General features: G+C 35.5%; 1 long non-coding RNA gene across 1 annotated transcript in view; it reads left to right on the forward strand.

Annotated features, from left to right (window-relative positions):
- LOC145714623 (uncharacterized) overlaps positions 1–13,979 on the forward strand; it is a 544,307-nt gene that overhangs the window by 438,440 nt on the left and 91,888 nt on the right. The window lies entirely within an intron of this gene.

Here is a 13,979-nt window from a genome sequence, read left to right on the forward strand (position 1 = left end):
GATACTGTTATTTGTGTTGATGGACAGAAAAAGAAAGTCTGATGCTTGGGTTTTGCTGTCTTACCCCCTGAAAGTTAAATCAGAAGGCAGTGATTTCATTTTGTCAAATTCAACTCAGAGACTTAATCTCTTGTTTATTAATATGAACGACTTTAAGCAAACAGCAGTTTTAACAGCATTTCTGCTGATCTCTAGTTCTCTGTCCTTTTAAAATAAAAATACAATAAAATGTCCTGGAGCTAAAAAAAAATATTTATGTTTAAAGAAAAACTGGTTTCTCTCTTTGTCTTTAGCTGCAAAAGACCCACTGGATCTGAGAAATATGCTAGTTTTCTAGAAATTATAAGGTTGCATTCAAAATTGCAGATCATTCATTTGCTTATAATTTATCTTGCAGTTAAGTAGAGATCAACCTACTTTTCCGCATTAGTGCTTCCTCAGCGTTATTTATTAGAGTGGCTTTTGTTTCTTTATTGGTTCAGTTTACATTAACATCATGAGTTATTAAATACACATTTCCTTTAGAATTTTTACCTTGTTGTTTCATTTGTCTTTTCCCAAAATAGTACCACTGAGTTTAACTACTCTACTTAACACACTGTGGTATCTGATTAGACAAGTCTTGCTTTAAAAATATTTCTTATTTATTCTTGCTTCCTGATTGATCTAAGCGAACATTCTGCAAAATTTGAACTAAAAATGCCTAGCTTCTTGCTGTTAGATTTGATTTAGAAAATACTTCGGAGAGAGTTGGCAAGTTTAAAATATTTAGTCTTTGTAACCGACAACATGGTGTCTCTCTTCAATGTATGTAAGTGTTCGTTATGGTATTTAGTCAAGTTTTATAGTTTTCTGCTCATAGGTCCTGCTCATTTTATCTAGTTTACTCTTAGACACTTTATATTGTATTGTTTAAATCTGAAGACAATAGATTTTCCATTATACCTTCTAACTAGTTTTTTTTCTGCCATGCTTGCAGTTTGTATACTTATTATGTAACTCAGTCTCTTATCGCTATTTTCATAATTCAAATATGTTTCATTCAATTTTTGTTGTACATCTAAGACCAGTAGTGTTATATTTTTTCAAAAAATGATGATGTCCTTTTTCTGGATTTATAACCCATATCTGGTCTTAAAACTTAAGTAGTGTTAAATAAAGGTAATAAAAATGATCATATTTCTCATATTCTTGACTCTAGATGGAAGGCATTTATTGCTTTACCATTTAGCATAAGAAATATATATGAAAGATACATGACATAAAATATATATTAAAATATGTATAGATAAACACAAATACATAAATCTGTATAAATGAGAAATCTGTAAGCCATCATGTTTATAACCTTCTGGCTTTCTGAATTTTCAAAACATGAATGGGAATTTCATCAATTGCCCCTTCAACCTCTGACTGAATAACCATAATTTTTCTATGGCATAATGATATAATCCATAGCCTTTCTAATACTGAACCGCATTACATTATTTTAAGAAAGCATATCACATGTGATTGTGTTTGTTAACGTGTTGCTGGATTCAGTTTGCAAGTACCCTTTTAGGATTTCTTCAGTTATATTAATTAAGGCCATTAAGTATTTTGTTCATGTTTGTCAGGTCTTTTTTAAGTTTTTATTTCAATTCCAGTACAGTTAGCACACAGCATTATATTTGTTTCAGGTGTATGATATAGTGATCCAGCAATTCCATATATCACCCGGTGCTCATTACAAGTGCCCTCCTTAATCCCCATCACCTATTTAATCCATCCTGCCCCCTCCCACCCCTATGGTAACCATCAATTTGTTCTCTATAATTCACAGTTTGTTGGGGCTCCTGGGTGGCTCATTTGGTTAAGTGTCCAACTTCAGCTAGGGTCATGATCTCACAGCTGGTGAGTTCAAGCCCCGCGTCAGGCTCTGTGCTGACAGCTCAAAGCCTGGAGCCTGCTTCACATTCTGTGTGTGTATCTCCCTCTGCCCTTCCCCTGCTCATGCTCTGTCTCTCTCTGTGTCTCAAAAATAGGTAAACATTAAAAAAAAAAGTTTGTTTCTTGATCTGTCTCTATTTTTCCCCTTTGTTCCTTTGTTTTGTTTCTTAAGTTCCACATATGAGTGAGTGAAATCATATGGTATTTGTCTTTGTCTGATTGACTTTGTTTAGGATTATACTCTCTAGCTCCATCCATGTCATTGCAAATGGCAAACTTTCTTTTTTTTCATTCTTATGACTGAATAATATTCCATTGTATGTATATTACATTTCTTCTTTATCCATTCATTAACTGATGGTCACTCAGGCTGCTTCCATATCTTGGCTATTATAAATAATGCTGCTATAAACATAGGGGTGCATGTATCCCTTTGAATTAGGGTTCTTGTATTCTTTGGTAAATACCCCGTAGCATGATTGATGGACCACAAAGTAGTTTTATTTTTACCTTTTTGAAGAACCTCCATACTATCTTCCACAGTGGCTGCACCAGTTTGTATTCCCACCAGCAGTGCATGAGTGTTGTTTTTAATCTATATCCTCACCAACACCTGTTGTTTCTTGTGTTGTTGATTTTAGCCACTCTGCTGCGAGGCGATATCTCATTGTAGTTTTGATTTGCATTTTCCTGATGATGAGTGATGATGAGCATCTTTCCATGTGTCTGTTGGACATCGTTCACTGTGATCAACTGGGATTTATTCCTGGGTTGCAAGCGTGGTTCAGTATTTACAAATCAATCAATGTGATATATCACATCAGTAAGAGAAAGGATAAGAACCATATGATCATTTCAATAAATGGAGAAAAATCATTTGACAAAGTACAATATCCATTATGATAAAAACTCTGTGATGGCAGAATTGGGGGAAAACAACAGTGCGTGAGCAAAGCAGTCTTGTGTCTTTTAAGCTAAGTGAGGCGCTTCGCACATTGTGTTCTCATCCATGCCAAACATTTTACTGGGATAGGAATCCGCATCATAGGTATCACAGTGGTCTGCACGGCCTGCTTGGGCCCGTAAATCCGTCTAACATTGGTATTGCATTTAATTACTGTGTGTCCAAGCAAGTGTCTTAATTCAGTTTCTCTTCCAAAGCAGAGTCTCAGACAAGGACTCGGGTGCAGGTAACGTATTTGGGAGTGGACTCCAGGAACAGGAGTGAAGGAATGAGTATAATGGGACAGTGGAGGAAGAAAAATCAATAAGAAACGTGTTATTGAACTGGTTAAATGATGTGTTCAATCTCTTTGGTGGCCCTCTGAGAAACTGTGTAGAGTATACTTAGAATTGTCCCTCTAGCATGCAGCCTTTATCCACCAATTCCTGTCTTAGTTCATTGAGGGTTTACCCCTAGGGACTTTCACACCTCCTGGCTGCTGTACTGGATTGCTGAGTAAGTAATGGCTTTGCAGACACCGTGCGTAATTGAGGTGGGATGTTAAGATACAAAGGGTGCAGCTGAAGTTAGAGGCAAAGAGGTTTGGCCTGAGGCACCAAAACCCTCTGTCACAAGCAGCTTCTTCACTTCAGACTCATTAGTGATAAAGCTGATATTTTGGTCTCCGTATACCTCACTCCTCCTTGTCTGTTTTTTTTTTTTTAATGTTTATTTCTTTTCTGAGAGAGCATGCAAGCATGCACATGAGTGGGGAAGGGACATAGAGGGACACAGAGGATCCGAAACAGGCTTCACGCTGACAGCAGAGAGCCTGACCTGAGCAGAAACCAAGAGTTGGACGCTTAACTGACTGAACCACCCAGGTGCCCCCTCCTTGTCTATTTTTGGATAGATTTAGGATTGCAAATGCGTGAGCAGTGTTACTGTCGTGGTTATTTGGTTTGGAATTCTTAAAATTGTAATAGTAGCAACCCAAGATATATTTCTCTTATAGACCTTGTAAGTAAACCAAATTTTAAAGTATTTTACACCTCTAACACTACAAAAATAAATACATATTAAGTTATTGATTCCAGCATTATTTGCCATTGTAAAATATTGGAAACAACTAAATTCCCATCCACAGGAGATGACTGAATAAACTATTTATAGTACATCTACACAATGGAACATTACAGGGTTGTAGAAAAGAATGAGGAATATTTCCAGGAATTGATATGGTGTGGTTTTCAGGATATGTTGTTACATAAAAAAAAACCTGACGTTCAAAAAAGCATTTAGTACATGATACCTTCGTGTAAGATAGAGGTGAGGGTAAGAATGTATCTGCTTATTTTTGCAAGAAGAATCACAGGAATGTGGAACAAAACCTCATGAGATTGGTTATTTATGAGGGTGGGTAATATCAGGGTGGAATGGATACAAGAGGGAGTGACAGCTTTCTGAGTATATTTTTGTACAGCTTTTACTTTTGGGAGTTTGTTAATGTATTACATATTGGAAAATAAAATTGAATCAACAAGGATAGATTAAACACTAAAAGTAAATTGAAACAAATAAATATAACTTTTTAATGTGAATAACATAAGTTACAGTGAAGGAAAATAAAACTAACCAAAATAATTTGGAACACAGTACTTTGATGATATGCCTTCAATCTAAATACAAAAAAGAACTGGAAAGAAATCTTGAACTCTTTGATGTAAATTTGTTTTCCATAGTGACATGGGTATAGCAATTCTGAAACAATTTTATATGTATTTCAGTAATGAAAAAATAAAATATTGATGTTTCAGGAAGCCAATATCTCTCATTTTTAGAATGAAAGAAATATAACATGAATTGGGAGAAGGCAAGGCAAAAAAATACATGGCACTGAATTGAGTGAGAAATTCCAATGTGGTAATTAGTATTGAGATACTTGTTTCTAAGTACCATTCCATGTTAAAAAGGGAAATGGCTGGTTCCAGGGCTGGAGGAAGGAAAATACAAGATGCATCTGGGCCATCTTCTTGTGCCATAAATTAAGGAAGCACTTAAAAAAAACATAATGACATTTCAACAAAATGTACAAGCCAGCCTGAAGGAGCTGAGGCTAAGCCACATTTAGGAAAAAGGAGTCATAAAATGAATGACAGAAATTAAATATAACCTGTTGTTTAAAATGAGAATTCATTAGTCCGTACTAAGACACACACACACAAATGCCAACTTAATAAATATAGAGGAATTGACACAGACAATGGTCATTTCAGATAAGATCATCAATGGATGTTAATGCTGTTAGCTAAAAGTTTGGGTAACGGCATATTTGCCTAGGCTAATAATATCTTCCCCCCAATTTCTCATTAATTACAAAGGAAATTTACAGTGAAAAGACTTGAGGGGTACATGCATTCCAAGTAATCAAAGTTAGCATCACTAATAATGAGAAAAACAGACCTCAAGCAGCTCCTGATATGAAGCACTGGAAACAAGACAAAATATGTGTAATGTCCCTGACATAAATGCATAACCTGGATCTCCACATGACCCAGCATTAGGTAAACATAAATTGAGGGTCGTTCAACAAAATAATCGGTCTATATTCTATTCTGTAGTACTGGGGAACTTTTTTTATATAAAAAGAGACTGCAGAGACATGACACCTAAATGCGGTGGTGATCTAGGACAATGTCCAGTACCATGAGGGAATAATGATATAAAGAACGTCATTAGTACAAATGGCAAAGTTTGACTCTGTACATACGCACAATATATTAGATGACAATATTACATTAGTATTAAAGTCCTGAATTTGATGCTAGTACTGCTGTTTCTTAAGGCTATGTGTGGGAAAGTATTAACGGGTAAAGCATCATGGTGCTGACAAATGACTGAATTCTATAACTCAGCACAACTACTAAATAACAATAATCAAATTTATTGTACCATAATAGAACAATCTATAAACATATTCTTTTGAATATGAGATATAATATTTGTTATTACATATGAGGAGAGCAGATATGGCAAAGTGTTAACACTGAGTCTAGGTGAAGAGTATCTGGGAATTCATTTTATTACTCATCCAACATTTATGCAGGTTTAAAGACTTGTTCAAAATAAAACGAAACAATTAAAGGAAAATGCTTGAGGTAATATATTTATCTGTAATTTTAACATTTAAAATGTGTTTTTCATAAATTTTCTCACTGCTTTTTGACACACAACAGGACACTTATGCCTGAGCCTTAATATATTCTGTAATAATTGGCACATGCTTGGTATCTAAGGAACTAGAAAAATAATTTGTGCCCAGTATACTCTAATTGGCTAAATTTTGTGACTCACGCATCCGTTCTTAGAATGTGCACCCAAATAAGGGTTATTCCTCTAGCCTATGTGCCTAACTTGTGCCAAACCTTAAAAAAAAAGAAAAAAAGGCATTTCTCTCTAAATTGGGACACTTACTTTTATCAGTAATTCTATTTTTATTACATTTTTTCATTTAATGATGAATGATTAGAGGAGCTGTAAGTTGGCATTGGCCATAATTTTTAAAAACTTAATCTGCAGAATAAATTCTAGATAAATTCAAAGGATAACAGAAATTTCTCAAAAATTAATTTGATCTCCCTTAACCAAGATGCTTTAAATTAAAGACCTGGATGAATTAAATATGATTTCCCTGCCATCTACCTTTTCAAAATGCTCTGAAGTGTACTTATGATGAGATAAAGTGTTTTTTATCCTATCGATCAAAAATTTAATATATACTTAGATACTGATGACTAATGGAACAAACCAAAACTCCTTGTTGGGAAGAAAAATAGCTATATAGACTTTGACAGGAAAATCACAAGAATAGATAGTTCTATGTAAAGTATCTTGGGTAACTTTTATGAATATGCTTTCTGGACTTAAAATTCCAAGTATATGGAGTAGATCTACTTGTCCTATTATTCCCACTAAATTCAACTAAAAAACTCCAGCTTGTATGTGTAAATAAACATAGGAAGACTCTAGAAGAATGAAGTAAGAAGGCAGATCTGCTAGGGACCTCAGGACCTGATGAAAGGCAGGGTGGTGAGTACTTCGGGTTCTCTTTTTGCCTTATACATCCCACAGTTGAAGCTGAAAAGGTGGTAACCTGGAAACGCTAATGGGTGCAGATAAAAAATATCACAGGGTGAATTATAATCACAGTCTCACCCATAACTAATTTCGATGATTTAGATGTTGAGAATTTGGACCTTTAAGCTGGTAAGACTTAGAGGACAGTTTGGAGTTAAGTTGATGCTGTAATGGGTTGATACTTTTGGGGACCTTGGGCTAGGGTGAATGTATTTTGTGTGGGATGGGCATGTATCTTTGTCAAAAGATGGACTGTATAGACAGAATAATTGCCCCCCAAAGAGGTCCAAGTCCTAGTGCCTATAACCTGGTAACATCTCACCTTATGTGGCCAAAAGGACTTTACAAAGGCAGTTAAATTAAGAACTGTTTTTCTTATAATTATTCTCTTCTCCAGGAGTATTTATTTATTTAATTTAAGTCCAAGTTATTTAACGTATAGTGTAGTAATGGTTTCAGGAATAGAACCCAGTGATTCACCACTTACCTATAATACCCAATGCTCATCCCAACAAGTGGCCTCCTTAATACCTATTACCCATTTAGCCCATTCCATCGCCTACCTCTCCTCCAGCAACTCTCAGTTTGTTCTCTGCCTTTAAGAGTCTCTTATGGTTTGTCTCCCTCTTTGTTTTGATCTTATTTTTCCTTCCATCCCCCTGTGTTCATCTGTCTTTTTTCTTAAATTCCGCATATGAGTGAAATCGTATGATATTCATCTTTTTCGCTTAGTGTAATACATTCTAGTTCCATGCAGGTTGTTGCAAATGGTAAGATTTCATTCTTTTTGATCACTGAGTGATACTCCGTTGTTTGTGTGTGTGTGTGTGTGTGTGTGTGTGTGTGTGTGTGTGTATGTGTGTATATACACATACACATCTTCTTTATCCTTTCATCAGTCAATGGACATTTGGGCTCTTTCCATAATTTGGCTATTGTTGATAGTGCTAGTATAAACATTGAGAAATTAGGTACTTTTAAATGAGATTATTCTGGTTTTCCGGGTGGGCTCAATGTAATCACAGTGGATCCTTATAAGGGAAAAAGGGTGGCAGAAGAGTCAAAGTTAGATACAGAGATGTCATACTGGAGCCAGCAGTCAGAGTGATGTGATTGCTGACTGAGACCACAAGCCAAGTAATCAGGGAAGCATCTAGAAGCTGGAAAGGGCAAGGAAATGGATCATCTTTTAGAGCCTTGAAGGAACTCAATCCTGCTGACATCTTGATCAGACCAGGAAGACAGATTTTGGAGTTCTGACATGCAGAGTTATAAGAAAATATAGGAAATTAGTATACATTTGAAGCAGTAAGTGATAGAACTGAAAGGAGAAAGAAACAAAACACATTTATAATTGGAGACTTCTTTTTCTCAAAAATGTATAAAATGACTACACATAAAATCAACAAGGATATAAAAGAGTTCAATAATACCAGAAACAAACAGGATCTGATTGACATTTATACAAAACTGAACACAACAATGGCAAAATATATATATTCTTTTCAAGTCTTCATGGAACATATATCTCTATAGATTATATTTGGGACCATAAAACAAACATCAGCAAATTTAAAAGAATTGAAATCATGTGTTCTTTGACCACAGTGCCATTAAAAAAGAATAACAGAAAGATAACAGGAAAGTCTCTAAATACATGAAAACTGAGCAGCACACTTCTAAATTATCCATAGGTCAAAGTATCTATCATGGGTGATAAAAAATGGATAAACCGAACACAAATGAAAATGCAGCACTTGAAAATTTGTGGGACACAGCAAAAGCAATGCTCAGGGGGAATCTTCTAGTACTAAATGTGTATATCAGAAAAGAAGGGGGCACCTGGGTGGCTCAGTCAGTTAAACATCCGACTTTGGCTCAGGTCATGATCTCATGGTTCGTGAGTTGAAGCCCTACATCAGGCTCTCTGCTGTCAGCATGGAGCCCACTGAGGCTTCTCTGCCCCCCCCGCCCCGCCTCTCTGTCTCTTTTTCTCCCTCTTTCCCTCTGTCTGCCCTTACCCTACATGTGTCCTCCCTCCCTCTCCACATCCCCTGTCTCTCTCTCAAAATAAATAAACATTTTTTTTAAATCAGTGTAGAGGTGCCTGGCTGGCTCAGTCACTAGAGCATGTGACTCTTGATCTTGGGTTTGTGAGTTTGAGCCCCACTTTGGGTGTACAGAGTACTTAAAATCTATTTTAAAAAATGAACTAATGAAATTCAGGCTAAAGAAAAATGACAATTATATAAGTCAGTGCAGAAGAAGCATTTGACAAAAATCAATGCTCATTTATGATAAACACTCTTAGCAAACTAGGAATAGAGGAGTGCTTTCTCAACTTGGTAGAGTATGTAGTAAAAACTGACAGCTAACATACTTAATGGCAAAATATTAAATGCTTTCCTGTTAAGCATTGGTAAAAAAGCAAGGACGTCCATTCTCCCCACTCTTATTCAACAGGGTGATGGAAGTTCTGGCTAGTGCAACAAGACAAGAAGTGGAAATAAAAGGCATAGAGATAAGAAATGAAGAAATAAAACTATATTTGCAGATGATATGATTGTCTATACCTAAAGTTACTAAAAGAGAATCTTCCTAGAACTAATAAATGAGTTCAACAAGTTCATGAGATACAAGATAAACACAGAAAAATCAATCCCATTTCTTTATACTAGAAATGAACATTTAAACCTTGAAATTAAAAATAGAATCCCATTTGTGAGTGCTCAAAAAAAAAAAAAGAAATACTTAGTTGAAAACTGAATAAAACCTATCCAGGACTCATATGTTTACACCAACACGTTGTTTGTGAAAGAACTCAAGGATGTAAATAAAAGGAGAGACATACCATATCCAGAGATTGGAAGGCTCAGAATAGCAAAGAAGTCCATTCTCCCCAAATTGATATACAGGTTTAAGGCAATTCCTATCAAAATCCCAGGAAGATTCTAAAATGTATATGGAAAGGTGAAAGTACTAGAATATCTAAGACCACTCAGAAAAAAAAAACTTGGGAGAAATCAGCCTATTTTGAAACTTACTATATATAAGTATAGTGATGAAGGCTATAGGTCATGTAATTAATGGAACAAAATAGAGAATCCATAAATAAACCAACACAAATATACCCAACTAAATTGGGCTTCCATGAGTGGGGGGTGAGAGGGGGAGGATCTAAGTCTTAAACAAAACTTAACAAAAAATGAATCATAGACCCAATATAAAATACAAAACTATAAAACTTCTAGGAGAAGAAATCATAGAAAACCTTTAGGATTTAAGACTAGGCCAAGCATTTTTAGATTTGATACCAAAAGTATGATCCATAAAAGGACAATTAGATCAGTAAATTGTACTTAATCAAAACTAAAAACTTTTGGTTTGTGAAAGACCCTGTTAATATGATTAAAAGATAAGCTTTGGAGTTGGAGAGAACATTTGCCAATCACTTTTCTGAAAAAGGTCTAGTACCTAGAAAATATAAAGAACTTAGAACTCAATAGTTAAAAAGCAAACAGTTTGGTCAGAATATGAGCGAAAGACATGATGAGACATTTCAGTGAAGAATATAATGTTGATAGCAAATAAAGGACAAGAAGAGATGTTCAACATCTTTAGTCACTAGGGAAATGTAAATTAAACCACAATAATATATCATTACACACCTTGCAGAATGGCTAAAATTACAGAAAAATGTCACAGCACCAAATGCTGGCAAAGATGTGGAGAAGTTAATACACTGGTGGTTGCAATATGACATGCTCTAGCCACTTTAGAATGGTGTAGAGTTTTCTTTTTTAAAATTTTTTTTTCAACGTTTTTTATTTATTTTTGGGACAGAGAGAGACAGAGCATGAACGGGGGAGGGGCAGAGAGAGAGGGAGACACAGAATCGGAAACAGGCTCCAGGCTCGGAGCCATCAACCCAGAGCCTGACGCGGGGCTCGAACTCACGGACCGCGAGATCGTGACCTGGCTGAAGTCGGACGCTTAACCGACTGCGCCACCCAGGCGCCCCTGGTGTAGAGTTTTCTAAGCTTTCTAACTGAACTCTCAATTTTGGAATAGCTGTGTATATGCATGAGTTATACAAAATAATACAGGGAGATTTCATATAATCTTTAGCTTGCTTAGGTATATTTTTAATTTTCAGATTGGTTCCATAAAATGTTCATTATTCACATAAAATATATGAGACAAAATCTATCATTGGATTCATGTTTTCTTGTTCTTGATAGAAAAAAGTAAAATGCATTAAATATACAAAATAATAACACAAATAGAATGTGTATTTTACTGTTTTGGGGGTGGAGAGTTTTAAAAATATCAATTCAGGTTGGTTGATAATTTTAAGGTTCTGTTGTTAGGTACATGCCAATTTGGAATTCATAATTCTGGATGGATTGCCTTCTTTGTTAATAGCTAATGTCCTTCTTATGCCTAATAATATTCATTGTTCTGATCCTAAGAGTGCATAGTTGGTTTGACATTTAGAAATAAATCAGTATAGGCACCATATTGCCAAATAAAGGAGACAGCCCATATAATCATCAGAAAAAAGATGCCAAAAAACATGATAAAATTCAATACACATTCATGATTAAAACACCCTCTGGTAACTAGAAATAGAAGGAAATGTCCTTAACCTGATAAAGGGCAGCTATGAAAAGCCCACAAGTAGCATAACACTTAATGATGAAAGATGAAATATTTTCTCCCTCGGATAGGGAGCAAAGCATGGATATCTGCTTTCCTTATTTCTATTTAGCATTGTGTTAGACATCTTACCCACCATAATGAGATGATAAAAAGAAATCACAAGGCATAATAATTAAAATAAAGAAAAACTGTCATTGTTTACAGATGATGAAATTGTATACATAGGAAAACACTACATAATCTTCAAGAGAATTCATAGAACTGATATGTTAATTTAGTAAAGAAACAGTATATAAGCTCATTATATATAGCCATTGTATTTTTATGTACTATAAATAAACATTTGGAAAATTAAATTTTAAAAAATCCACAAGGTCATAAACAATAAAATTGCAGATTATATTTAATGATTAGACATGTATGTCTTGCACAGGTTGAGAGAAATGAAAGTGGAACAAAAATTAGGCTTAGAGAATGAATAGTTTTGAAATGTCTTTTCTCTCTAAATTTATAAATTCAACACATTCTCAATCAAAATTTGACTTTTAGATATCTGTGTATGTGCACACACATACACACACAATGAAAATTATATGCACAGAATGATTTGAAAAAAGAATGTTAATAGCAGCTTTTTCATGATACAGTCTGGAAGAACTCAAGTACATCTCTCTAGGAGAATGGATAAGCATATTATAGTAAATTTCTATAATGGCATACTGGTTCAGCAGTATAAAAGGAGGAAATTACTGAAAGACAAAAACATGGATGAATCTAAAACAAATACATTAAGTTGAGCAAAATAAAGCCAGAGACAAAAGAACACGCACTCTATTATTTCATTTATATGAAGTCCAAGAGCAGGCAAAAGTAAGCTATGTTGATTGAAATCACGGGATGATGGTCTTTAAAGGGACAGAGGAGGATTTTCTGGGATAATAGAAACATTGTATATTTAGTTTCAAATGTTCATGATATGGACGTATGCAATGGTAAAAACTCATCAAACTGAATAGTTAGGATCTCTTTGTTTTATGTTAATTACACTTCAACAAATTAATGTTGCCCAGGTTATTGACCAATTCATTGGCCTCACAAGTGTTGAATTCTGAAGAAAAAATATCTTGGGAACTTATGAAACAATTTTTTTTAATGTTTTTAAATTTATTTTTGAGAGAGAGACAGAGCATGAGCAGGGGAGGGGCAGAGAGAGGGGAGACACAGATTCTGAAGCAGGCTCCAGGCTCTGAGCTGTCAGCACAGTGCCCGACACGTGGCTTGAACCCTTGAGCCGTGAGATCATGACCTGAGCCAAAGTCGGCCACTTAACTGACTGAGCCACCCAGGCACCCCAGTGTTTTGGGTATTTAAAAACCTCCTCAACTTTGCTTATGTAAGTCATAGAGGGCAAGTGACACTTTTGAAAAAAGAGCTAATTTTTTAGACACAGGACATTGGCAGAGAAAGTTTGTGAAAGAAAAGTGCTCACTGATAAACATTGCATGAGAATTGCTTTCCTCTCCAGGGTTGTTCCAACTGCCTTGTGGCTGTATGGTTAGAATTCACACTACCAGACAGAAATGTCCTTGACACGGTTATGATGATCTCCATCATTGCTTCAGCAAGAGTAATGTTTTAGTGTCTTTTTTTCGTTCTCTTTAAATTATGCTGTTAGCTTTAAGCCTCGGGGCAGAAGTACAGTAAAGTGGATAACTAATTGAAATATTTAAAACAACCAGACAGCAGTATTCATGAGCCATCACAATGAACTAGCACAGAAAACTGCCTCCTCAGTGTAGGTATTGATTAGGTTAGGAAAGATGTTTACCTGCAGATTAAAGGTCCATCAAGGACAGGGATTTGTCTTTGATTCCACATAACATCTTTGTTCACAATGTTAGACACAAATGTGTTTAAAAGAAACCCACTTCTTTTAATATAAGCAGAAGTTGTCCTATGTAGGCATTCTCTGTGGGGGTATATCAGTTAAACAGTGCTGTAATGGTGTTGCATAACACACCACCCTGAAGTTCATGGGTTTAGAACAGCAATCATTTATTCTCATGGATCTGCTCTGCTGACTCATACACCTGCGGGAAAGGAACTGCAAAGTCACATGGCATGGGTTTTGGATCCCAGGAAGAGTGAAGCTTTGGAGCCAATGATGTAATCTACTGCATGGGGATCTCGAGTTTTGAACACAAATTCTAAGATGCCTGTTGGTGACGTATGATTGTGAGAGCATAGTGCCCTACTGAATCACCTTGATGATATATCAAAGTAAACCAGGATCCTTCAACATTATTGC

Source organism: Panthera onca, chromosome X (genome assembly GCF_046562875.1).
Source record: "Panthera onca isolate mPanOnc1 chromosome X, mPanOnc1 haplotype 2, whole genome shotgun sequence".
NCBI lineage: Eukaryota > Metazoa > Chordata > Mammalia > Carnivora > Felidae > Panthera > Panthera onca.